At 47.9% G+C, this 24,676-nt stretch overlaps 14 non-coding genes and 3 pseudogenes across 14 annotated transcripts; all 17 read left to right on the plus strand.

The window, feature by feature from the left end:
* Nucleotides 1-318: 318 nt before the first annotated feature.
* On the plus strand, nucleotides 319-509 carry LOC141202836 (U2 spliceosomal RNA). The gene has a single exon (XR_012273987.1). It is a non-coding gene; the product is annotated as a U2 spliceosomal RNA (small nuclear RNA).
* A 1,111-nt stretch (nucleotides 510-1,620) lies between these two features.
* On the plus strand, nucleotides 1,621-1,811 carry LOC141202837 (U2 spliceosomal RNA). The gene has a single exon (XR_012273988.1). It is a non-coding gene; the product is annotated as a U2 spliceosomal RNA (small nuclear RNA).
* Nucleotides 1,812-2,926: 1,115 nt separating this feature from the next.
* On the plus strand, nucleotides 2,927-3,117 carry LOC141202838 (U2 spliceosomal RNA). Its single transcript, XR_012273989.1, has one exon. It is a non-coding gene; the product is annotated as a U2 spliceosomal RNA (small nuclear RNA).
* A 1,115-nt stretch (nucleotides 3,118-4,232) lies between these two features.
* LOC141202840 (U2 spliceosomal RNA) lies at nucleotides 4,233-4,423 on the plus strand. Its single transcript, XR_012273990.1, has one exon. It is a non-coding gene; the product is annotated as a U2 spliceosomal RNA (small nuclear RNA).
* A 1,114-nt stretch (nucleotides 4,424-5,537) lies between these two features.
* LOC141202841 (U2 spliceosomal RNA) lies at nucleotides 5,538-5,728 on the plus strand. Its single transcript, XR_012273991.1, has one exon. It is a non-coding gene; the product is annotated as a U2 spliceosomal RNA (small nuclear RNA).
* Nucleotides 5,729-6,843: 1,115 nt separating this feature from the next.
* On the plus strand, nucleotides 6,844-7,034 carry LOC141202842 (U2 spliceosomal RNA). The gene has a single exon (XR_012273992.1). It is a non-coding gene; the product is annotated as a U2 spliceosomal RNA (small nuclear RNA).
* A 1,115-nt stretch (nucleotides 7,035-8,149) lies between these two features.
* LOC141202674 (U2 spliceosomal RNA) lies at nucleotides 8,150-8,247 on the plus strand (annotated as a pseudogene).
* Nucleotides 8,248-13,791: 5,544 nt separating this feature from the next.
* LOC141202518 (U2 spliceosomal RNA) lies at nucleotides 13,792-13,986 on the plus strand. Its single transcript, XR_012273789.1, has one exon. It is a non-coding gene; the product is annotated as a U2 spliceosomal RNA (small nuclear RNA).
* Nucleotides 13,987-15,101: 1,115 nt separating this feature from the next.
* LOC141202843 (U2 spliceosomal RNA) lies at nucleotides 15,102-15,292 on the plus strand. The gene has a single exon (XR_012273993.1). It is a non-coding gene; the product is annotated as a U2 spliceosomal RNA (small nuclear RNA).
* A 1,115-nt stretch (nucleotides 15,293-16,407) lies between these two features.
* Nucleotides 16,408-16,598, plus strand: LOC141202844 (U2 spliceosomal RNA). Its single transcript, XR_012273994.1, has one exon. It is a non-coding gene; the product is annotated as a U2 spliceosomal RNA (small nuclear RNA).
* Nucleotides 16,599-17,713: 1,115 nt separating this feature from the next.
* LOC141202683 (U2 spliceosomal RNA) lies at nucleotides 17,714-17,829 on the plus strand (annotated as a pseudogene).
* Nucleotides 17,830-18,353: 524 nt separating this feature from the next.
* Nucleotides 18,354-18,535, plus strand: LOC141202481 (U2 spliceosomal RNA). The gene has a single exon (XR_012273753.1). It is a non-coding gene; the product is annotated as a U2 spliceosomal RNA (small nuclear RNA).
* A 1,113-nt stretch (nucleotides 18,536-19,648) lies between these two features.
* LOC141202684 (U2 spliceosomal RNA) lies at nucleotides 19,649-19,764 on the plus strand (annotated as a pseudogene).
* Nucleotides 19,765-20,288: 524 nt separating this feature from the next.
* LOC141202482 (U2 spliceosomal RNA) lies at nucleotides 20,289-20,470 on the plus strand. Its single transcript, XR_012273754.1, has one exon. It is a non-coding gene; the product is annotated as a U2 spliceosomal RNA (small nuclear RNA).
* A 1,115-nt stretch (nucleotides 20,471-21,585) lies between these two features.
* On the plus strand, nucleotides 21,586-21,776 carry LOC141202846 (U2 spliceosomal RNA). The gene has a single exon (XR_012273996.1). It is a non-coding gene; the product is annotated as a U2 spliceosomal RNA (small nuclear RNA).
* A 1,115-nt stretch (nucleotides 21,777-22,891) lies between these two features.
* LOC141202847 (U2 spliceosomal RNA) lies at nucleotides 22,892-23,082 on the plus strand. Its single transcript, XR_012273997.1, has one exon. It is a non-coding gene; the product is annotated as a U2 spliceosomal RNA (small nuclear RNA).
* Nucleotides 23,083-24,196: 1,114 nt separating this feature from the next.
* On the plus strand, nucleotides 24,197-24,387 carry LOC141202848 (U2 spliceosomal RNA). Its single transcript, XR_012273998.1, has one exon. It is a non-coding gene; the product is annotated as a U2 spliceosomal RNA (small nuclear RNA).
* The last annotated feature ends 289 nt before the right edge of the window (nucleotides 24,388-24,676 follow it).

Raw genomic sequence — 24,676 nt, forward strand, 5'->3', positions numbered from 1 at the left:
TATGTAATCAGGAGCCCTCCTGCTAAGGGTAGACAGCTGCTCGTTCCACCCCACCCCCCGCCTTAATTGGTTCTCCTCCCTTCCAACGGTGTTGAGGCGGGTGGGAACAGCAGGGGGTGAAGGTGCTGTGTTTAAAGAGGTGGAGTTATGCAGATCTAAAACGCGTGGATTGCAGCAGCAGCAAGCCGAAAAGTGCAGGCATGTAAGGGATCTAGAGGTTGACAACATGTCTTCTTAACGGGAGTCCAGGAGCTCATCTCCACAAATGGACTTTTTAGGATCCTTGGGTGGCTCCGTAGTTTGAAACCAATTCTGGTTATCGCTTCTCGGCCTTTTGGCTAAGATCAAGTGTAGTATCTGTTCTTATCAGTTTAATATCTGATACGTCCCCTATCTGGGGACCATATATTAAATGGATTTTTAGAACAGGGAGATGGAAAAAGAGCTTGCTCTGTCCACTCCACGCATTGACCTGGTATTGCAGTATCTCCAGGACCGGTGCACCCCTTCTTTAATGCAGTTTCTAAAATCAGAAAGAATTGAATTCAATGTTTTTTGTTCATTTTGCTTGTTTGTCGGATTTTGGGATGGACTCTTTGGCTCTGCTTTTCTTCTCCTCATTGGATTTTTCATGTTCAAAGTTGCAGAAGCCAGATTACAAGCTCATTTTGGTTCAACTTCAGCAACTGTGCATTGCATTGCCATGTAATGTGATGCAATGCTATCTTTCTAGCTCTCCCTTTTTACTTCCTTTTGGATAAACAGACATATTAGGCAAGCATTTTGGAGCTTTCACCTAAATAACTACAGGTGGTGAGATAAGCTGCACAATATAATTGACCTTTCAGTATATTGTTGCACACACACCATCTATTTAGCAAATGCCCTTGTTATCAACAGCAGCCTTTTAAACTCACCTGAGCTAACAGGTATGTGCGCTGGTTACTCTGCTGCGCTTAAAATTTCTTTTTTGGTTTGCTACAATGCCTTTTCTGAAACGTTGTCTCCTTCTGCTGGAACACTGACTTCTTTCATTTAATGCCTGCAGACTATAAAAGAGAACCCAACCCAAAAAGTTTGGTTGATTAGTCTGTGGCTTCTGTTAAACTGTTGCTTATGGCGGTCTCTGTGAGCTTCTCAGCGACATTCAGCCAGCCAGGTATCCTGCCTGCAGTAGATGGAATGTGGCAATGGAACGCTGGCTGCGCGTGTCATAATAGGCTCTGAGCCTTAATATACCTGTGCACAGCAGCAGCCACCTTCAGTCTGCTGCTGGACAGCCAGCAGCAGCAGCAGGAGAGGTATGTAATCAGGAGCCCTCCTGCTAAGGGTAGACAGCTGCTCGTTCCACCCCACCCCCCGCCTTAATTGGTTCTCCTCCCTTCCAACGGTGTTGAGGCGGGTGGGAACAGCAGGGGGTGAAGGTGCTGTGTTTAAAGAGGTGGAGTTATGCAGATCTAAAACGCGTGGATTGCAGCAGCAGCAAGCCGAAAAGTGCAGGCATGTAAGGGATCTAGAGGTTGACAACATGTCTTCTTAACGGGAGTCCAGGAGCTCATCTCCACAAATGGACTTTTTAGGATCCTTGGGTGGCTCCGTAGTTTGAAACCAATTCTGGTTATCGCTTCTCGGCCTTTTGGCTAAGATCAAGTGTAGTATCTGTTCTTATCAGTTTAATATCTGATACGTCCCCTATCTGGGGACCATATATTAAATGGATTTTTAGAACAGGGAGATGGAAAAAGAGCTTGCTCTGTCCACTCCACGCATTGACCTGGTATTGCAGTATCTCCAGGACCGGTGCACCCCTTCTTTAATGCAGTTTCTAAAATCAGAAAGAATTGAATTCAATGTTTTTTGTTCATTTTGCTTGTTTGTCGGATTTTGGGATGGACTCTTTGGCTCTGCTTTTCTTCTCCTCATTGGATTTTTCATGTTCAAAGTTGCAGAAGCCAGATTACAAGCTCATTTTGGTTCAACTTCAGCAACTGTGCATTGCATTGCCATGTAATGTGATGCAATGCTATCTTTCTAGCTCTCCCTTTTTACTTCCTTTTGGATAAACAGACATATTAGGCAAGCATTTTGGAGCTTTCACCTAAATAACTACAGGTGGTGAGATAAGCTGCACAATATAATTGACCTTTCAGTATATTGTTGCACACACACCATCTATTTAGCAAATGCCCTTGTTATCAACAGCAGCCTTTTAAACTCACCTGAGCTAACAGGTATGTGCGCTGGTTACTCTGCTGCGCTTAAAATTTCTTTTTTGGTTTGCTACAATGCCTTTTCTGAAACGTTGTCTCCTTCTGCTGGAACACTGACTTCTTTCATTTAATGCCTGCAGACTATAAAAGAGAACCCAACCCAAAAAGTTTGGTTGATTAGTCTGTGGCATTCTGTTAAACTGTTGCTTATGGCGGTCTCTGTGAGCTTCTCAGCGACATTCAGCCAGCCAGGTATCCTGCCTGCAGTAGATGGAATGTGGCAATGGAACGCTGGCTGCGCGTGTCATAATAGGCTCTGAGCCTTTATATACCTGTGCACAGCAGCAGCCACCTTCAGTCTGCTGCTGGACAGCCAGCAGCAGCAGCAGCAGGAGAGGTATGTAATCAGGAGCCCTCCTGCTAAGGGTAGACAGCTGCTCGTTCCACCCCACCCCCCGCCTTAATTGGTTCTCCTCCCTTCCAACGGTGTTGAGGCGGGTGGGAACAGCAGGGGGTGAAGGTGCTGTGTTTAAAGAGGTGGAGTTATGCAGATCTAAAACGCGTGGATTGCAGCAGCAGCAAGCCGAAAAGTGCAGGCATGTAAGGGATCTAGAGGTTGACAACATGTCTTCTTAACGGGAGTCCAGGAGCTCATCTCCACAAATGGACTTTTTAGGATCCTTGGGTGGCTCCGTAGTTTGAAACCAATTCTGGTTATCGCTTCTCGGCCTTTTGGCTAAGATCAAGTGTAGTATCTGTTCTTATCAGTTTAATATCTGATACGTCCCCTATCTGGGGACCATATATTAAATGGATTTTTAGAACAGGGAGATGGAAAAAGAGCTTGCTCTGTCCACTCCACGCATTGACCTGGTATTGCAGTATCTCCAGGACCGGTGCACCCCTTCTTTAATGCAGTTTCTAAAATCAGAAAGAATTGAATTCAATGTTTTTTGTTCATTTTGCTTGTTTGTCGGATTTTGGGATGGACTCTTTGGCTCTGCTTTTCTTCTCCTCATTGGATTTTTCATGTTCAAAGTTGCAGAAGCCAGATTACAAGCTCATTTTGGTTCAACTTCAGCAACTGTGCATTGCATTGCCATGTAATGTGATGCAATGCTATCTTTCTAGCTCTCCCTTTTTACTTCCTTTTGGATAAACAGACATATTAGGCAAGCATTTTGGAGCTTTCACCTAAATAACTACAGGTGGTGAGATAAGCTGCACAATATAATTGACCTTTCAGTATATTGTTGCACACACACCATCTATTTAGCAAATGCCCTTGTTATCAACAGCAGCCTTTTAAACTCACCTGAGCTAACAGGTATGTGCGCTGGTTACTCTGCTGCGCTTAAAATTTCTTTTTTGGTTTGCTACAATGCCTTTTCTGAAACGTTGTCTCCTTCTGCTGGAACACTGACTTCTTTCATTTAATGCCTGCAGACTATAAAAGAGAACCCAACCCAAAAAGTTTGGTTGATTAGTCTGTGGCATTCTGTTAAACTGTTGCTTATGGCGGTCTCTGTGAGCTTCTCAGCGACATTCAGCCAGCCAGGTATCCTGCCTGCAGTAGATGGAATGTGGCAATGGAACGCTGGCTGCGCGTGTCATAATAGGCTCTGAGCCTTTATATACCTGTGCACAGCAGCAGCCACCTTCAGTCTGCTGCTGGACAGCCAGCAGCAGCAGCAGCAGGAGAGGTATGTAATCAGGAGCCCTCCTGCTAAGGGTAGACAGCTGCTCGTTCCACCCCACCCCCCGCCTTAATTGGTTCTCCTCCCTTCCAACGGTGTTGAGGCGGGTGGGAACAGCAGGGGGTGAAGGTGCTGTGTTTAAAGAGGTGGAGTTATGCAGATCTAAAACGCGTGGATTGCAGCAGCAGCAAGCCGAAAAGTGCAGGCATGTAAGGGATCTAGAGGTTGACAACATGTCTTCTTAACGGGAGTCCAGGAGCTCATCTCCACAAATGGACTTTTTAGGATCCTTGGGTGGCTCCGTAGTTTGAAACCAATTCTGGTTATCGCTTCTCGGCCTTTTGGCTAAGATCAAGTGTAGTATCTGTTCTTATCAGTTTAATATCTGATACGTCCCCTATCTGGGGACCATATATTAAATGGATTTTTAGAACAGGGAGATGGAAAAAGAGCTTGCTCTGTCCACTCCACGCATTGACCTGGTATTGCAGTATCTCCAGGACCGGTGCACCCCTTCTTTAATGCAGTTTCTAAAATCAGAAAGAATTGAATTCAATGTTTTTTGTTCATTTTGCTTGTTTGTCGGATTTTGGGATGGACTCTTTGGCTCTGCTTTTCTTCTCCTCATTGGATTTTTCATGTTCAAAGTTGCAGAAGCCAGATTACAAGCTCATTTTGGTTCAACTTCAGCAACTGTGCATTGCATTGCCATGTAATGTGATGCAATGCTATCTTTCTAGCTCTCCCTTTTTACTTCCTTTTGGATAAACAGACATATTAGGCAAGCATTTTGGAGCTTTCACCTAAATAACTACAGGTGGTGAGATAAGCTGCACAATATAATTGACCTTTCAGTATATTGTTGCACACACACCATCTATTTAGCAAATGCCCTTGTTATCAACAGCAGCCTTTTAAACTCACCTGAGCTAACAGGTATGTGCGCTGGTTACTCTGCTGCGCTTAAAATTTCTTTTTTGGTTTGCTACAATGCCTTTTCTGAAACGTTGTCTCCTTCTGCTGGAACACTGACTTCTTTCATTTAATGCCTGCAGACTATAAAAGAGAACCCAACCCAAAAAGTTTGGTTGATTAGTCTGTGGCTTCTGTTAAACTGTTGCTTATGGCGGTCTCTGTGAGCTTCTCAGCGACATTCAGCCAGCCAGGTATCCTGCCTGCAGTAGATGGAATGTGGCAATGGAACGCTGGCTGCGCGTGTCATAATAGGCTCTGAGCCTTAATATACCTGTGCACAGCAGCAGCCACCTTCAGTCTGCTGCTGGACAGCCAGCAGCAGCAGCAGCAGGAGAGGTATGTAATCAGGAGCCCTCCTGCTAAGGGTAGACAGCTGCTCGTTCCACCCCACCCCCCGCCTTAATTGGTTCTCCTCCCTTCCAACGGTGTTGAGGCGGGTGGGAACAGCAGGGGGTGAAGGTGCTGTGTTTAAAGAGGTGGAGTTATGCAGATCTAAAACGCGTGGATTGCAGCAGCAGCAAGCCGAAAAGTGCAGGCATGTAAGGGATCTAGAGGTTGACAACATGTCTTCTTAACGGGAGTCCAGGAGCTCATCTCCACAAATGGACTTTTTAGGATCCTTGGGTGGCTCCGTAGTTTGAAACCAATTCTGGTTATCGCTTCTCGGCCTTTTGGCTAAGATCAAGTGTAGTATCTGTTCTTATCAGTTTAATATCTGATACGTCCCCTATCTGGGGACCATATATTAAATGGATTTTTAGAACAGGGAGATGGAAAAAGAGCTTGCTCTGTCCACTCCACGCATTGACCTGGTATTGCAGTATCTCCAGGACCGGTGCACCCCTTCTTTAATGCAGTTTCTAAAATCAGAAAGAATTGAATTCAATGTTTTTTGTTCATTTTGCTTGTTTGTCGGATTTTGGGATGGACTCTTTGGCTCTGCTTTTCTTCTCCTCATTGGATTTTTCATGTTCAAAGTTGCAGAAGCCAGATTACAAGCTCATTTTGGTTCAACTTCAGCAACTGTGCATTGCATTGCCATGTAATGTGATGCAATGCTATCTTTCTAGCTCTCCCTTTTTACTTCCTTTTGGATAAACAGACATATTAGGCAAGCATTTTGGAGCTTTCACCTAAATAACTACAGGTGGTGAGATAAGCTGCACAATATAATTGACCTTTCAGTATATTGTTGCACACACACCATCTATTTAGCAAATGCCCTTGTTATCAACAGCAGCCTTTTAAACTCACCTGAGCTAACAGGTATGTGCGCTGGTTACTCTGCTGCGCTTAAAATTTCTTTTTTGGTTTGCTACAATGCCTTTTCTGAAACGTTGTCTCCTTCTGCTGGAACACTGACTTCTTTCATTTAATGCCTGCAGACTATAAAAGAGAACCCAACCCAAAAAGTTTGGTTGATTAGTCTGTGGCATTCTGTTAAACTGTTGCTTATGGCGGTCTCTGTGAGCTTCTCAGCGACATTCAGCCAGCCAGGTATCCTGCCTGCAGTAGATGGAATGTGGCAATGGAACGCTGGCTGCGCGTGTCATAATAGGCTCTGAGCCTTTATATACCTGTGCACAGCAGCAGCCACCTTCAGTCTGCTGCTGGACAGCCAGCAGCAGCAGCAGCAGGAGAGGTATGTAATCAGGAGCCCTCCTGCTAAGGGTAGACAGCTGCTCGTTCCACCCCACCCCCCGCCTTAATTGGTTCTCCTCCCTTCCAACGGTGTTGAGGCGGGTGGGAACAGCAGGGGGTGAAGGTGCTGTGTTTAAAGAGGTGGAGTTATGCAGATCTAAAACGCATGGATTGCAGCAGCAGCAAGCCTAAAAGTGCAGGCATGTAAGGGATCTAGAGGTTGACAACATGTCTTCTTAACGGGAGTCCAGGAGCTCATCTCCACAAATGGACTTTTTAGGATCCTTGGGTGGCTCCGTAGTTTGAAACCAATTCTGGTTATCGCTTCTCGGCCTTTTGGCTAAGATCAAGTGTAGTATCTGTTCTTATCAGTTTAATATCTGATACGTCCCCTATCTGGGGACCATATATTAAATGGATTTTTAGAACAGGGAGATGGAAAAAGAGCTTGCTCTGTCCACTCCACGCATTGACCTGGTATTGCAGTATCTCCAGGACCGGTGCACCCCTTCTTTAATGCAGTTTCTAAAATCAGAAAGAATTGAATTCAATGTTTTTTGTTCATTTTGCTTGTTTGTCGGATTTTGGGATGGACTCTTTGGCTCTGCTTTTCTTCTCCTCATTGGATTTTTCATGTTCAAAGTTGCAGAAGCCAGATTACAAGCTCATTTTGGTTCAACTTCAGCAACTGTGCATTGCATTGCCATGTAATGTGATGCAATGCTATCTTTCTAGCTCTCCCTTTTTACTTCCTTTTGGATAAACAGACATATTAGGCAAGCATTTTGGAGCTTTCACCTAAATAACTACAGGTGGTGAGATAAGCTGCACAATATAATTGACCTTTCAGTATATTGTTGCACACACACCATCTATTTAGCAAATGCCCTTGTTATCAACAGCAGCCTTTTAAACTCACCTGAGCTAACAGGTATGTGCGCTGGTTACTCTGCTGCGCTTAAAATTTCTTTTTTGGTTTGCTACAATGCCTTTTCTGAAACGTTGTCTCCTTCTGCTGGAACACTGACTTCTTTCATTTAATGCCTGCAGACTATAAAAGAGAACCCAACCCAAAAAGTTTGGTTGATTAGTCTGTGGCATTCTGTTAAACTGTTGCTTATGGCGGTCTCTGTGAGCTTCTCAGCGACATTCAGCCAGCCAGGTATCCTGCCTGCAGTAGATGGAATGTGGCAATGGAACGCTGGCTGCGCGTGTCATAATAGGCTCTGAGCCTTTATATACCTGTGCACAGCAGCAGCCACCTTCAGTCTGCTGCTGGACAGCCAGCAGCAGCAGCAGCAGGAGAGGTATGTAATCAGGAGCCCTCCTGCTAAGGGTAGACAGCTGCTCGTTCCACCCCACCCCCCGCCTTAATTGGTTCTCCTCCCTTCCAACGGTGTTGAGGCGGGTGGGAACAGCAGGGGGTGAAGGTGCTGTGTTTAAAGAGGTGGAGTTATGCAGATCTAAAACGCGTGGATTGCAGCAGCAGCAAGCCGAAAAGTGCAGGCATGTAAGGGATCTAGAGGTTGACAACATGTCTTCTTAACGGGAGTCCAGGAGCTCATCTCCACAAATGGACTTTTTAGGATCCTTGGGTGGCTCCGTAGTTTGAAACCAATTCTGGTTATCGCTTCTCGGCCTTTTGGCTAAGATCAAGTGTAGTATCTGTTCTTTTAAGAACACAAGAGCTACGATCTACACTTGACGAGAGCGATCGAACTCAGAAGGAGAAGAGCTTCGGAGCCCAGCTGACATCGGAGAAGGAAGGCGGATATCGGTGGGAGGAAGAAGCTCTAAAGAATCCAGAAGAAGACGAAGACTCGGAGAAGAATTGGGCTGTCCTGTGGAATCTTCGAGGAAGAAAATCATCGAGACAAAGACCTTTCGGGGAATTTGTCCAGAACACGACGGGAGAAGAATCTGCATAGCTCCACCCATTCCGGGAAGAGTTCCAGATCCAGCTCCAAGAAGTAACTGCAGGAGGAAAGCCATGGCAAGCGCTGCGAGGAAGGCCGAAAAGAAGAGCCTGGAGCCGGGGACAGCCAGGAGGGCCCAGCCAGGAGCCGATTCTGACCCCAAGGACTCTGCCTCCACGAATGGCCAGCAGAAGGGACCCCAGAAGCCCCGCCACGAAGCTCCAGCCCTGGAGCCATGGATGCGGCAGACGGTGGCCCTGAAGCTGAAGGAAGTGGATGGGAGGGTGCCGCACATGTCCTCGGACGTGTTCTGCCAGAAGATGCTGCTGGATCGAGGCTTCTCCAGGTCGGACACCCTCAGCATCCAGACCTTCTTGACGGGGATCTTCTTCGTCACCTTCGCCACTGTGAACACCTGCAGGAGGTTCTGGGAAATGGTAAGCGCAAAAGGACCGGATAATTCTTTCTCTGCCTTTACAGGTAGCTGCCCTATCCAGAGGGACGAAAGGAGGATCACGGTCTCCATGCGCAACCCGCACACCCCAGGCCAAGACATCTGTACCTTCCTGAGACGCTTCTGTTTGGTTGTGAAGGAACCCTCTCACATCCTGAATGGACTCGGCTTCTGGACAGGTAAGTGGTCGGTGACCGTTAGACTTCACAGGGACCTGGCGTACTCAGACGGACTTCGGCACCTGCCCCCGACATTCTCCCTGGGCAACTCCTACGGCCTCATCTATTACCCGGACATGCCGCGGAACTGCAGGAGATGCGGCAAGAACGGCCACGAGATGAAGAACTGCAAGGAGGATGCCTGCAGGATTTGTCGAGTGACGGGACACAGCTCGAAGGACTGCCCGAAGAAGACGTCCTGCAACCTGTGTGGGCTGGCGGCTCATCTGTACAAGGATTGCCCCAAGCGTGAGAGATCCTGGGCATCGGTGGTTGCGACAACCCCAGCTCCGGAGGACAAGGCCCCGACGACCAGGCCTGTGAAGGTCAAGGACGCGACGACCAAGGCCCCAGCGGCCAAGGCCGAGACGACCAAGGCCAAAGCGGTCAAGGAGTCGGTGGCCAAAGCCCCAGCGACGGTCCCAGCAGCTCCGAAGCAGAAGAAAAAGTCAAAGGAGGGTAAGAGTTCTGTCACCCCTCTCTCGATCCCTCCCCCTGCCACCCCCGTCCAATCCCCCCCCACCCCGGCCACCCCTGCTGAGGATTCCACTTCCTCTTCCTCCTTCCCCTACTCCTCAGCAGGTGTCCTTTCCCCTGCCCCGGCAGCCACTCTCCCTCCCCAGACCATGGTAGCGGTGGAATTAACCTTTCCTCCACCTGCCGCTATCTATTCCGAGGAGGATTTTCCCCTTCTTGTCTCCCCAGTTACAACTCGGGGAAAGAGGAAGGTGGAGGACAGCCCTGCTACTGAATCCTCCAAAAAGAAGATTCTGGATTTCGTAGGCGAAAAGGAGGATACCCTCCCTGAGCCAGAAGAGATGGAGCACATGGTTGAGACCCTGGTGGCCGAGCCAGAAGAGGAGGAACTGGTGGTCGCCGAGATCGAGGCCGCGCTGCTTGACCAGATGGAGGAAGAGGGCCTGCTGGTGATCCCGTCACCAGCAGTCAACACCGACGAGGGACCACCCGACCGGAGTGGTAACTAAGGTGTATTGCCTGCGCTAACTTTTTCTTTTTTCCCTACATGATGGCTAATATTAACTTATTTTCCATTAATGTCAGGAGCATCAAGGACAAGTTCAGACGTCAGACTATTTATGCCTTCCTTACTTCCCAGTTGTGTGATGTTTATATGTTGCAGGAATGTTCCCTTCCCTCCTCTAGGTCCTTCAAACATCTGGCCAGGGAGTGGTCCCACGGTCCATCCTACTGGTCCGGTGGGGGTGACTGCAAGTCTGCGGGGGTCGCAATTCTGATCAGGGGGGGCGCATTCACGCTTGAGTCCGTCCAGGAGCTCATCTGCGGCAGGGCTCTTGTTGTAGATGGCAACTGGGCGGGAGAACCTGTCAGGTTCATCAACGTGTATGCGTCCCCACTGAAGAATGAGCGTTTGGAGCTTTTCCAGACCCTGCGGCTTCAGCTTGCCACCACCAGGACCTTAGTGATGGCCGGGGATTTCAACTGCCCCATCGAGGAGGATGGTCGTAGTTCTGGCACATCTGCCAAGTTGGACATCATGTCCAAGCTGCTCATCGAGATGGTAACCGAGGCCTCTCTTCAGGATGTGGTGGGCTCCATGGGGAGAGGCTCCACAAACTATTCGTGGAGCCGACCCGATGGCTCACTCCGCTCCAGGATTGACTTTGTGTTCACCTCTCGGGCAGTCAGGCAGAGTAGGCACTCGATGGTCCCCTGCTTCTTCTCCGACCACAGAGCCATTCACTTACAAGGTGTCCTCGGCGACGGTTTTCCGTCCGGCCCCGGCTCCTGGAAGCTGAATTGTGCTCTGCTGGCTCAGGATGAAGTCGTGGAGGAGCTGAGAGCAGCCTACGCAATGTGGCAGTCCTACAAGGGTAGCTTCCAAACAGTCTCTGATTGGTGGGAATATGTTAAACTTGAGTTTCGCTGTTTCTTTCAGGCCAAGGGTCGACAACAGGCGTGTGAGAAGAGGAGGGACTTCAGAGGGCTGCAGCGCGAGCTGCGGTCGCTGCAGGACCTTCTTCACTGCGGCTGGGACGTGAGGGAGGAGCTGGAGGAGACCAAGAAGAGCCTGAAAAGGCACTTTGAGGAGGAGTCCAAGCGAATCGTCTTCCGTTCCAAAGTGGAGAATCTGGAGAAGGGTGAGAAATGTAACTCATTCTTTTTCAGGAAACTTCATGCCGGTCACACGCCCCTGAACGAGCTGCGAGACGAGAGCGGAAACATGCGACGTGGGAAGGAGGACGTGATGAAGGTCGTCAGCGACTTCTACAGCGAACTCTACTCCCACAAGACTACAGACCCCGACGCTGCTGATAAGTTCCTGTCAGGTATCACTAACCATCTTGATCCTGCAGGCACGGCAGCCTTGGACAAACCTCTGATGGTGGGCGAATTGCTCTCTGCCGCTAAATCCTTTAGGACCGGCAGGACCCCGGGCAGTGATGGTCTTCCAGCGGAGCTCTATGTAGCGCTGGGAGACCTCATCTGTCCGGACCTGTTGGACCTGTACGAGGAGATGGTGGTGGAGGGTAGAATGCCTCCATCTTTGAGGGAAGGAATGGTCACGATCCTGTACAAGCGGAAGGGAGAGAGGTGCGACCTGAGGAATTGGCGTCCCATCACTCTGCTCAACGTGGACTACAAGATCCTGGCCAAGACGATGGCGACACGACTTAAGACGGTCATCGGACGGATCATCCACCCGGACCAGACCTGCGGCATCCCTGGACGTCGCATCGCAGACAGCCTCGCTCTCGTGCGGGACACGGTCGAGTACATCAAGGTCCGCCGCGCACACGCGGCCCTGGTCTCCTTGGATCAGGAGAAGGCCTTCGACCGGGTTTCCCACGAGTTCATGGGCCGAGCTCTGCACCGGTTAGGTTTGGGTAACATGTTTTGTTCGTATGTCCGTCTGATGTATTTTGATATCCACAGCTCGGTGTTGGTGAACGGCGGGAAGACTGACCCCTTCCCTGTCCTCTCTGGGGTCAGACAAGGCTGCCCTCTATCACCTCTTCTTTTTGTTTGTGTTATAGAACTCTTCGCAGAGGCTATCCGGCAGAATGGAGAGATCAGAGGGATCACCGCACCGGGTCCGGGACGACACGAGGTCAAGTGCTCGCTCTACATGGACGACGTCACCGTCTTCTGCGCTGATCGTGGTTCAGTCGACGCCCTCGTCCAGACGTGTGAGAGGTTCGGCCGGGCTTCAGGGGCCAAAGTCAACTGCAGGAAGTCGGAAGCCATGCTCTTCGGGGATTGGCAGCCGGCCTCCTCCGCCCCCTTCCCCTTCAACATTCAACCGGATTTCCTCAAGGTGCTGGGAGTCTGGTTCGGGAAGGAAGGAGCGGCCCTCAAGTCCTGGCAAGAACGCTTGGCCAAGGTGAAGCAACGGATCGGACTCTGGAGCCTCAGACACCTCACTTGTGAGGGTAAGGCACTCGTCCTGCGTAATGAGGTCCTGCCCGTCTTGCAGTACACGGCGCAGGCCTGGCCCCCACACGTCACTGTGTGCAGGGCCATTACCAGGACAGTGTTTCACTTTGTCTGGGGATCCAAGATGGACAGAGTCAGGCGGGCCGTCATGTACAAGGAGCCTCGCAAGGGTGGGAAGGGCGTTCCAGATATCCCCACCCTCCTGCGATCCTCTTTTGTGTGTGATTGTGTCCGCCGGACTTTGCAAGTCAAGAATGGCTCCGCGGGCAGGTCCATGTCTCGCTTCTTCCTGCTTCCTCTTTGGAGGCGACTCGGCTGGGACAAGTGGGACAGCTCCTTCCCCTACAACTGGACGACGCCATGGTTCTACGGAGACGTCGTTCGATTTGTGGGGGAACATCAACTGGAGGGACTCAAGCCCGACTTGTGGAAGCCCAAAACTATCCACAAGCTCATCAGAGCCAAGGATGACGTGGAGAACATCACAGGACTTCACCAGGACACGCTGGAGACTGTGTGGACAAATGTGTCGTCTGACAGGCTGACCAACGGGCACAAGGACTTGTCGTGGATGGCGATTCAGGGCGGACTGCCCGTCCGGTCATTCATGCATGCCCGGAACCTGTGCAAGACCCGGTACTGCCCAAGGTGCCCCTTCGTGGAGGAAACATCTTTGCACACTTTTTGGGACTGCGGATTTGCACAGCGCCTGTTGACTGCCCTTGAGGACGACCTGAGGAACTCTGTCCCCAGGGCGAGCCTATCGCACCATTCTGTGTTTTACGGACTCTTCCCTGGGGTTCATACCGTCGGAGCCATCCAGGAGGCTTGGCGCCTTATGAACTGCTTCAAGGATGCCGTTTGGGTCGCCAGGAACCGGCTCATCTTGAGGAGGGAGAGGATGTCCATCCAGGACTGCCGCAGGCTGATCCACAGCCTGCTCAGAGACTATTCCATCGTGGACAGTCCGGAGGACGAGGATGAGGACTAAACCCCTCCTCCCCCTCTCCCCTTATGTGTCTTGTCTTTCAATAAAGCTTCGGGCCTGTGATTTTCCCCTCCCCATCCCCTTTTTCCCAATCCCCATCCCTTATCACGGTTCGTCGCACTGTATTGATTGACATGCTTTTTCTTTCAGATTGAGTGTTTTGTGTAGCATAGGGGTGTGATGTGTCTAGTTAGTGCGTCGTATCCTCATGCTATGTAAATATGATGTAGAATTCTGTGTGTACTGGGCTGCGGCACTGTACACTGTCTGTTAACTTATTTTTTGTGCTAATAAAAGATATATTCAATCAAAAAAAATCTGTTCTTATCAGTTTAATATCTGATACGTCCCCTATCTGGGGACCATATATTAAATGGATTTTTAGAACAGGGAGATGGAAAAAGAGCTTGCTCTGTCCACTCCACGCATTGACCTGGTATTGCAGTATCTCCAGGACCGGTGCACCCCTTCTTTAATGCAGTTTCTAAAATCAGAAAGAATTGAATTCAATGTTTTTTGTTCATTTTGCTTGTTTGTCGGATTTTGGGATGGACTCTTTGGCTCTGCTTTTCTTCTCCTCATTGGATTTTTCATGTTCAAAGTTGCAGAAGCCAGATTACAAGCTCATTTTGGTTCAACTTCAGCAACTGTGCATTGCATTGCCATGTAATGTGATGCAATGCTATCTTTCTAGCTCTCCCTTTTTACTTCCTTTTGGATAAACAGACATATTAGGCAAGCATTTTGGAGCTTTCACCTAAATAACTACAGGTGGTGAGATAAGCTGCACAATATAATTGACCTTTCAGTATATTGTTGCACACACACCATCTATTTAGCAAATGCCCTTGTTATCAACAGCAGCCTTTTAAACTCACCTGAGCTAACAGGTATGTGCGCTGGTTACTCTGCTGCGCTTAAAATTTCTTTTTTGGTTTGCTACAATGCCTTTTCTGAAACGTTGTCTCCTTCTGCTGGAACACTGACTTCTTTCATTTAATGCCTGCAGACTATAAAAGAGAACCCAACCCAAAAAGTTTGGTTGATTAGTCTGTGGCATTCTGTTAAACTGTTGCTTATGGCGGTCTCTGTGAGCTTCTCAGCGACATTCAGCCAGCCAGGTATCCTGCCTGCAGTAGATGGAATGTGGCAATGGAACGCTGGCTGCGCGTGTCATAATAGGCTCTGAGCCTTTATATACCTGTGCACAGCAGCAGCCACCTTCAGTCTGCTGCTGGATAGCCAGCAGCAGCAGCAGCAGGAGAGGTATGTAATCAGGAGCCCTCCTGCTAAGGGTAGACAGCTGCTCGTTCCACCCCACCCCCCGCCTTAATTGGTTCTCCTCCCTTCCAACGGTGTTGAGGCGGGTGGGAACAGCAGGGGGTGAAGGTGCTGTGTTTAAAGAGGTGGAGTTATGCAGATCTAAAACGCGTGGATTGCAGCAGCAGCAAGCCGAAAAGTGCAGGCATGTAAGGGATCTAGAGGTTGACAACATGTCTTCTTAACGGGAGTCCAGGAGCTCATCTCCACAAATGGACTTTTTAGGATCCTTGGGTGGCTCCGTAGTTTGAAACCAATTCTGGTTATCGCTTCTCGGCCTTTTGGCTAAGATCAAGTGTAGTATCTGTTCTTATCAGTTTAATATCTGATACGTCCCCTATCTGGGGACCATATATTAAATGGATTTTTAGAACAGGGAGATGGAAAAAGAGCTTGCTCTGTCCACTCCACGCATTGACCTGGTATTGCAGTATCTCCAGGACCGGTGCACCCCTTCTTTAATGCAGTTTCTAAAATCAGAAAGAATTGAATTCAATGTTTTTTGTTCATTTTGCTTGTTTGTCGGATTTTGGGATGGACTCTTTGGCTCTGCTTTTCTTCTCCTCATTGGATTTTTCATGTTCAAAGTTGCAGAAGCCAGATTACAAGCTCATTTTGGTTCAACTTCAGCAACTGTGCATTGCATTGCCATGTAATGTGATGCAATGCTATCTTTCTAGCTCTCCCTTTTTACTTCCTTTTGGATAAACAGACATATTAGGCAAGCATTTTGGAGCTTTCACCTAAATAACTACAGGTGGTGAGATAAGCTGCACAATATAATTGACCTTTCAGTATATTGTTGCACACACACCATCTATTTAGCAAATGCCCTTGTTATCAACAGCAGCCTTTTAAACTCACCTGAGCTAACAGGTATGTGCGCTGGTTACTCTGCTGCGCTTAAAATTTCTTTTTTGGTTTGCTACAATGCCTTTTCTGAAACGTTGTCTCCTTCTGCTGGAACACTGACTTCTTTCATTTAATGCCTGCAGACTATAAAAGAGAACCCAACCCAAAAAATTTGGTTGATTAGTCTGTGGCATTCTGTTAAACTGTTGCTTATGGCGGTCTCTGTGAGCTTCTCAGCGACATTCAGCCAGCCAGGTATCCTGCCTGCAGTAGATGGAATGTGGCAATGGAACGCTGGCTGCGCGTGTCATAATAGGCTCTGAGCCTTTATATACCTGTGCACAGCAGCAGCCACCTTCAGTCTGCTGCTGGACAGCCAGCAGCAGCAGCAGCAGGAGAGGTATGTAATCAGGAGCCCTCCTGCTAAGGGTAGACAGCTGCTCGTTCCACCCCACCCCCCGCCTTAATTGGTTCTCCTCCCTTCCAACGGTGTTGAGGCGGGTGGGAACAGCAGGGGGTGAAGGTGCTGTGTTTAAAGAGGTGGAGTTATGCAGATCTAAAACGCGTGGATTGCAGCAGCAGCAAGCCGAAAAGTGCAGGCATGTAAGGGATCTAGAGGTTGACAACATGTCTTCTTAACGGGAGTCCAGGAGCTCATCTCCACAAATGGACTTTTTAGGATCCTTGGGTGGCTCCGTAGTTTGAAACCAATTCTGGTTATCGCTTCTCGGCCTTTTGGCTAAGATCAAGTGTAGTATCTGTTCTTATCAGTTTAATATCTGATACGTCCCCTATCTGGGGACCATATATTAAATGGATTTTTAGAACAGGGAGATGGAAAAAGAGCTTGCTCTGTCCACTCCACGCATTGACCTGGTATTGCAGTATCTCCAGGACCGGTGCACCCCTTCTTTAATGCAGTTTCTAAAATCAGAAAGAATTGAATTCAATGTTTTTTGTTCATTTTGCTTGTTTGTCGGATTTTGGGATGGACTCTTTGGCTCTGCTTTTCTTCTCCTCATTGGATTTTTCATGTTCAAAGTTGCAGAAGCCAGATTACAAGCTCATTTTGGTTCAACTTCAGCAACTGTGCATTGCATTGCCATGTAATGTGATGCAATGCTATCTTTCTAGCTCTCCCTTTTTACTTCCTTTTGGATAAACAGACATATTAGGGAAGCATTTTGGAGCTTTCACCTAAATAACTACAGGTGGTGAGATAAGCTGCACAATATAATTGACCTTTCAGTATATTGTTGCACACACACCATCTATTTAGCAAATGCCCTTGTTATCAACCGCAGCCTTTTAAACTCACCTGAGCTAACAGGTATGTGCGCTGGTTACTCTGCTGCGCTTAAAATTTCTTTTTTGGTTTGCTACAATGCCTTTTCTGAAACGTTGTCTCCTTCTGCTGGAACACTGACTTCTTTCATTTAATGCCTGCAGACTATAAAAGAGAACCCAACCCAAAAAGTTTGGTTGATTAGTCTGTGGCATTCTGATAAACTGTTGCTTATGGCGGTCTCTGTGAGCTTCTCAGCGACATTCAGCCAGCCAGGTATCCTGCCTGCAGTAGATGGAATGTGGCAATGGAACACTGGCTGCGCGTGTCATAATAGGCTCTGAGCCTTTATATACCTGTGCACAGCAGCAGCCACCTTCAGTCTGCTGCTGGACAGCCAGCAGCAGCAGCAGCAGGAGAGGTATGTAATCAGGAGCCCTCCTGCTAAGGGTAGACAGCTGCTCGTTCCACCCCACCCCCCGCCTTAATTGGTTCTCCTCCCTTCCAACGGTGTTGAGGCGGGTGGGAACAGCAGGGGGTGAAGGTGCTGTGTTTAAAGAGGTGGAGTTATGCAGATCTAAAACGCGTGGATTGCAGCAGCAGCAAGCCGAAAAGTGCAGGCATGTAAGGGATCTAGAGGTTGACAACATGTCTTCTTAACGGGAGTCCAGGAGCTCATCTCCACAAATGGACTTTTTAGGATCCTTGGGTGGCTCCGTAGTTTGAAACCAATTCTGGTTATCGCTTCTCGGCCTTTTGGCTAAGATCAAGTGTAGTATCTTTTGAAAAGGCAGTTTTGTCCTTGGGCTGCCCTAGTAAATTGATGCATATTACACACTGGTTTGGTGCACTTGTTAGTACGCCAGGTGGCTCATAGAGTTATCTGATGGAAAACATGGCCATCCAGGATCGAAGTCACTAGGCTGGGTAAGTGTGAGGGCTTTGGAGCAATGTGCCCCAGGAGTAGGCGCCCTGGTGGGAGTCCAAGCTTACTGGGACTGGGAACCCCAGAAAGACTTGGCTTCGTTGCACGCCGCACCTTTGCCAATCATACTTTCTGAGCAACCCCCCCTATTCCTGGCCTCCGGGCTAGGAAGGGGAATTTTTATAAACCCGGTCGGAGGTCCGGTCAGCTTTGGGCTGAGAAACCAACACAGGCTCCAGCTCCACTAGGGTGGCAGCCTAGATGGAAGCTGGGAGCACGAAAACGGCTCTTCTCCGGCTTCGGCTAGGGAGAGCATCGGAGATCCCTGACCCTCGCTGTGGCCTTCTGGCTCGGAGGGATGGGGATGGTTTATTGGGGACCCTCTCCTCCGGGAAGGGTCCACATGAATCCTCGCCTCGTGCGCTGTTTTGGTGTGACTTCGGTCACATTTTTCAGTGCCTTGGATGCAGCTTCAATCAAAAAATCTGTTCTTATCAGTTTAATATCTGATACGTCCCCTATCTGGGGACCATATATTAAATGGATTTTTAGAACAGGGAGATGGAAAAAGAGCTTGCTCTGTCCACTCCACGCATTGACCTGGTATTGCAGTATCTCCAGGACCGGTGCACCCCTTCTTTAATGCAGTTTCTAAAATCAGAAAGAATTGAATTCAATGTTTTTTGTTCATTTTGCTTGTTTGTCGGATTTTGGGATGGACTCTTTGGCTCTGCTTTTCTTCTCCTCATTGGATTTTTCATGTTCAAAGTTGCAGAAGCCAGATTACAAGCTCATTTTGGTTCAACTTCAGCAACTGTGCATTGCATTGCCATGTAATGTGATGCAATGCTATCTTTCTAGCTCTCCCTTTTTACTTCCTTTTGGATAAACAGACATATTAGGCAAGCATTTTGGAGCTTTCACCTAAATAACTACAGGTGGTGAGATAAGCTGCACAATATAATTGACCTTTCAGTATATTGTTGCACACACCATCTATTTAGCAAATGCCCTTGTTATCAACAGCAGCCTTTTAAACTCACCTGAGCTAACAGGTATGTGCGCTGGTTACTCTGCTGCGCTTAAAATTTCTTTTTTGGTTTGCTACAATGCCTTTTCTGAAACGTTGTCTCCTTCTGCTGGAACACTGACTTCTTTCATTTAATGCCTGCAGACTATAAAAGAGAACCCAACCCAAAAAGTTTGGTTGATTAGTCTGTGGCATTCTGTTAAACTGTTGCTTATGGCGGTCTCTGTGAGCTTCTCAGCGACATTCAGCCAGCCAGGTAACCTTCCTGCAGTAGATGGAATGTGGCAATGGAACGCTGGCTGCGCGTGTCATAATAGGCTCTGAGCCTTTATATACCTGTGCACAGCAGCAGCCACCTTCAGTCTGCTGCTGGACAGCCAGCAGCAGCAGCAGCAGGAGAGGTATGTAATCAGGAGCCCTCCTGCTAAGGGTAGACAGCTGCTCGTTCCACCCCACCCCCCGCCTTAATTGGTTCTCCTCCCTTCCAACGGTGTTGAGGCGGGTGGGAACAGCAGGGGGTGAAGGTGCTGTGTTTAAAGAGGTGGAGTTATGCAGATCTAAAACGCGTGGATTGCAGCAGCAGCAAGCCGAAAAGTGCAGGCATGTAAGGGATCTAGAGGTTGACAACATGTCTTCTTAACGGGAGTCCAGGAGCTCATCTCCACAAATGGACTTTTTAGGATCCTTGGGTGGCTCCGTAGTTTGAAACCAATTCTGGTTATCGCTTCTCGGCCTTTTGGCTAAGATCAAGTGTAGTATCTTTTGAAAAGGCAGTTTTGTCCTTGGGCTGCCCTAGTAAATTGATGCATATTACACACTGGTTTGGTGCACTTGTTAGTACGCCAGGTGGCTCATAGAGTTATCTGATGGAAAACATGGCCATCCAGGATCGAAGTCACTAGGCTGGGTAAGTGTGAGGGCTTTGGAGCAATGTGCCCCAGGAGTAGGCGCCCTGGTGGGAGTCCAAGCTTACTGGGACTGGGAACCCCAGAAAGACTTGGCTTCGTTGCACGCCGCACCTTTGCCAATCATACTTTCTGAGCAACCCCCCCTATTCCTGGCCTCCGGGCTAGGAAGGGGAATTTTTATAAACCCAGTCGGAGGTCCGGTCAGCTTTGGGCTGAGAAACCAACACAGGCTCCAGCTCCACTAGGGTGGCAGCCTAGATGGAAGCTGGGAGCACGAAAACGGCTCTTCTCCGGCTTCGGCTAGGGAGAGCATCGGAGATCCCTGACCCTCGCTGTGGCCTTCTGGCTCGGAGGGATGGGGATGGTTTATTGGGGACCCTCTCCTCCGGGAAGGGTCCACATGAATCCTCGCCTCGTGCGCTGTTTTGGTGTGACTTCGGTCACATTTTTCAGTGCCTTGGATGCAGCTTCAATCAAAAAATCTGTTCTTATCAGTTTAATATCTGATACGTCCCCTATCTGGGGACCATATATTAAATGGATTTTTAGAACAGGGAGATGGAAAAAGAGCTTGCTCTGTCCACTCCACGCATTGACCTGGTATTGCAGTATCTCCAGGACCGGTGCACCCCTTCTTTAATGCAGTTTCTAAAATCAGAAAGAATTGAATTCAATGTTTTTTGTTCATTTTGCTTGTTTGTCGGATTTTGGGATGGACTCTTTGGCTCTGCTTTTCTTCTCCTCATTGGATTTTTCATGTTCAAAGTTGCAGAAGCCAGATTACAAGCTCATTTTGGTTCAACTTCAGCAACTGTGCATTGCATTGCCATGTAATGTGATGCAATGCTATCTTTCTAGCTCTCCCTTTTTACTTCCTTTTGGATAAACAGACATATTAGGCAAGCATTTTGGAGCTTTCACCTAAATAACTACAGGTGGTGAGATAAGCTGCACAATATAATTGACCTTTCAGTATATTGTTGCACACACACCATCTATTTAGCAAATGCCCTTGTTATCAACAGCAGCCTTTTAAACTCACCTGAGCTAACAGGTATGTGCGCTGGTTACTCTGCTGCGCTTAAAATTTCTTTTTTGGTTTGCTACAATGCCTTTTCTGAAACGTTGTCTCCTTCTGCTGGAACACTGACTTCTTTCATTTAATGCCTGCAGACTATAAAAGAGAACCCAACCCAAAAAGTTTGGTTGATTAGTCTGTGGCATTCTGTTAAACTGTTGCTTATGGCGGTCTCTGTGAGCTTCTCAGCGACATTCAGCCAGCCAGGTATCCTGCCTGCAGTAGATGGAATGTGGCAATGGAACGCTGGCTGCGCGTGTCATAATAGGCTCTGAGCCTTTATATACCTGTGCACAGCAGCAGCCACCTTCAGTCTGCTGCTGGACAGCCAGCAGCAGCAGCAGCAGGAGAGGTATGTAATCAGGAGCCCTCCTGCTAAGGGTAGACAGCTGCTCGTTCCACCCCACCCCCCGCCTTAATTGGTTCTCCTCCCTTCCAACGGTGTTGAGGCGGGTGGGAACAGCAGGGGGTGAAGGTGCTGTGTTTAAAGAGGTGGAGTTATGCAGATCTAAAACGCGTGGATTGCAGCAGCAGCAAGCCGAAAAGTGCAGGCATGTAAGGGATCTAGAGGTTGACAACATGTCTTCTTAACGGGAGTCCAGGAGCTCATCTCCACAAATGGACTTTTTAGGATCCTTGGGTGGCTCCGTAGTTTGAAACCAATTCTGGTTATCGCTTCTCGGCCTTTTGGCTAAGATCAAGTGTAGTATCTGTTCTTATCAGTTTAATATCTGATACGTCCCCTATCTGGGGACCATATATTAAATGGATTTTTAGAACAGGGAGATGGAAAAAGAGCTTGCTCTGTCCACTCCACGCATTGACCTGGTATTGCAGTATCTCCAGGACCGGTGCACCCCTTCTTTAATGCAGTTTCTAAAATCAGAAAGAATTGAATTCAATGTTTTTTGTTCATTTTGCTTGTTTGTCGGATTTTGGGATGGACTCTTTGGCTCTGCTTTTCTTCTCCTCATTGGATTTTTCATGTTCAAAGTTGCAGAAGCCAGATTACAAGCTCATTTTGGTTCAACTTCAGCAACTGTGCATTGCATTGCCATGTAATGTGATGCAATGCTATCTTTCTAGCTCTCCCTTTTTACTTCCTTTTGGATAAACAGACATATTAGGCAAGCATTTTGGAGCTTTCACCTAAATAACTACAGGTGGTGAGATAAGCTGCACAATATAATTGACCTTTCAGTATATTGTTGCACACACACCATCTATTTAGCAAATGCCCTTGTTATCAACAGCAGCCTTTTAAACTCACCTGAGCTAACAGGTATGTGCGCTGGTTACTCTGCTGCGCTTAAAATTTCTTTTTTGGTTTGCTACAATGCCTTTTCTGAAACGTTGTCTCCTTCTGCTGGAACACTGACTTCTTTCATTTAATGCCTGCAGACTATAAAAGAGAACCCAACCCAAAAAGTTTGGTTGATTAGTCTGTGGCATTCTGTTAAACTGTTGCTTATGGCGGTCTCTGTGAGCTTCTCAGCGACATTCAGCCAGCCAGGTATCCTGCCTGCAGTAGATGGAATGTGGCAATGGAACGCTGGCTGCGCGTGTCATAATAGGCTCTGAGCCTTTATATACCTGTGCACAGCAGCAGCCACCTTCAGTCTGCTGCTGGACAGCCAGCAGCAGCAGCAGCAGGAGAGGTATGTAATCAGGAGCCCTCCTGCTAAGGGTAGACAGCTGCTCGTTCCACCCCACCCCCCGCCTTAATTGGTTCTCCTCCCTTCCAAAGGTGTTGAGGCGGGTGGGAACAGCAGGGGGTGAAGGTGCTGTGTTTAAAGAGGTGGAGTTATGCAGATCTAAAACGCGTGGATTGCAGCAGCAGCAAGCCGAAAAGTGCAGGCATGTAAGGGATCTAGAGGTTGACAACATGTCTTCTTAACGGGAGTCCAGGAGCTCATCTCCACAAATGGACTTTTTAGGATCCTTGGGTGGCTCCGTAGTTTGAAACCAATTCTGGTTATCGCTTCTCGGCCTTTTGGCTAAGATCAAGTGTAGTATCTGTTCTTATCAGTTTAATATCTGATACGTCCCCTATCTGGGGACCATATATTAAATGGATTTTTAGAACAGGGAGATGGAAAAAGAGCTTGCTCTGTCCACTCCACGCATTGACCTGGTATTGCAGTATCTCCAGGACCGGTGCACCCCTTCTTTAATGCAGTTTCTAAAATCAGAAAGAATTGAATTCAATGTTTTTTGTTCATTTTGTTGTTTGTCGGATTTTGGGATGGACTCTTTGGCTCTGCTTTTCTTCTCCTCATTGGATTTTTCATGTTCAAAGTTGCAGAAGCCAGATTACAAGCTCATTTTGGTTCAACTTCAGCAACTGTGCATTGCATTGCCATGTAATGTGATGCAATGCTATCTTTCTAGCTCTCCCTTTTTACTTCCTTTTGGATAAACAGACATATTAGGCAAGCATTTTGGAGCTTTCACCTAAATAACTACAGGTGGTGAAATAAGCTGCACAATATAATTGACCTTTCAGTATATTGTTGCACACACACCATCTATTTAGCAAATGCCCTTGTTATCAACAGCAGCCTTTTAAACTCACCTGAGCTAACAGGTATGTGCGCTGGTTACTCTGCTGCGCTTAAAATTTCTTTTTTGGTTTGCTACAATGCCTTTTCTGAAACGTTGTCTCCTTCTGCTGGAACACTGACTTCTTTCATTTAATGCCTGCAGACTATAAAAGAGAACCCAACCCAAAAAGTTTGGTTGATTAGTCTGTGGCATTCTGTTAAACTGTTGCTTATGGTGGTCTCTGTGAGCTTCTCAGCGACATTCAGCCAGCCAGGTATCCTGCCTGCAGTAGATGGAATGTGGCAATGGAACGCTGGCTGCGCGTGTCATAATAGGCTTTGAGCCTTTATATACCTGTGCACAGCAGCAGCCACCTTCAGTCTGCTGCTGGACAGCCAGCAGCAGCAGCAGCAGGAGAGGTATGTAATCAGGAGCCCTCCTGCTAAGGGTAGACAGCTGCTCGTTCCACCCCACCCCCCGCCTTAATTGGTTCTCCTCCCTTCCAACGGTGTTGAGGCGGGTGGGAACAGCAGGGGGTGAAGGTGCTGTGTTTAAAGAGGTGGAGTTATGCAGATCTAAAACGCGTGGATTGCAGCAGCAGCAAGCCGAAAAGTGCAGGCATGTAAGGGATCTAGAGGTTGACAACATGTCTTCTTAACGGGAGTCCAGGAGCTCATCTCCACAAATGGACTTTTTAGGATCCTTGGGTGGCTCCGTAGTTTGAAACCAATTCTGGTTATCGCTTCTCGGCCTTTTGGCTAAGATCAAGTGTAGTATCTGTTCTTATCAGTTTAATATCTGATACGTCCCCTATCTGGGGACCATATATTAAATGGATTTTTAGAACAGGGAGATGGAAAAAGAGCTTGCTCTGTCCACTCCACGCATTGACCTGGTATTGCAGTATCTCCAGGACCGGTGCACCCCTTCTTTAATGCAGTTTCTAAAATCAGAAAGAATTGAATTCAATGTTTTTTGTTCATTTTGCTTGTTTGTCGGATTTTGGGATGGACTCTTTGGCTCTGCTTTTCTTCTCCTCATTGGATTTTTCATGTTCAAAGTTGCAGAAGCCAGATTACAAGCTCATTTTGGTTCAACTTCAGCAACTGTGCATTGCATTGCCATGTAATGTGATGCAATGCTATCTTTCTAGCTCTCCCTTTTTACTTCCTTTTGGATAAACAGACATATTAGGCAAGCATTTTGGAGCTTTCACCT

The sequence above is a fragment of the Phyllobates terribilis genome, unplaced genomic scaffold (genome assembly GCF_046119375.1).
Source record: "Phyllobates terribilis strain yellow unplaced genomic scaffold, ASM4611937v1 Scaffold_123__1_contigs__length_5148117, whole genome shotgun sequence".
NCBI lineage: Eukaryota > Metazoa > Chordata > Amphibia > Anura > Dendrobatidae > Phyllobates > Phyllobates terribilis.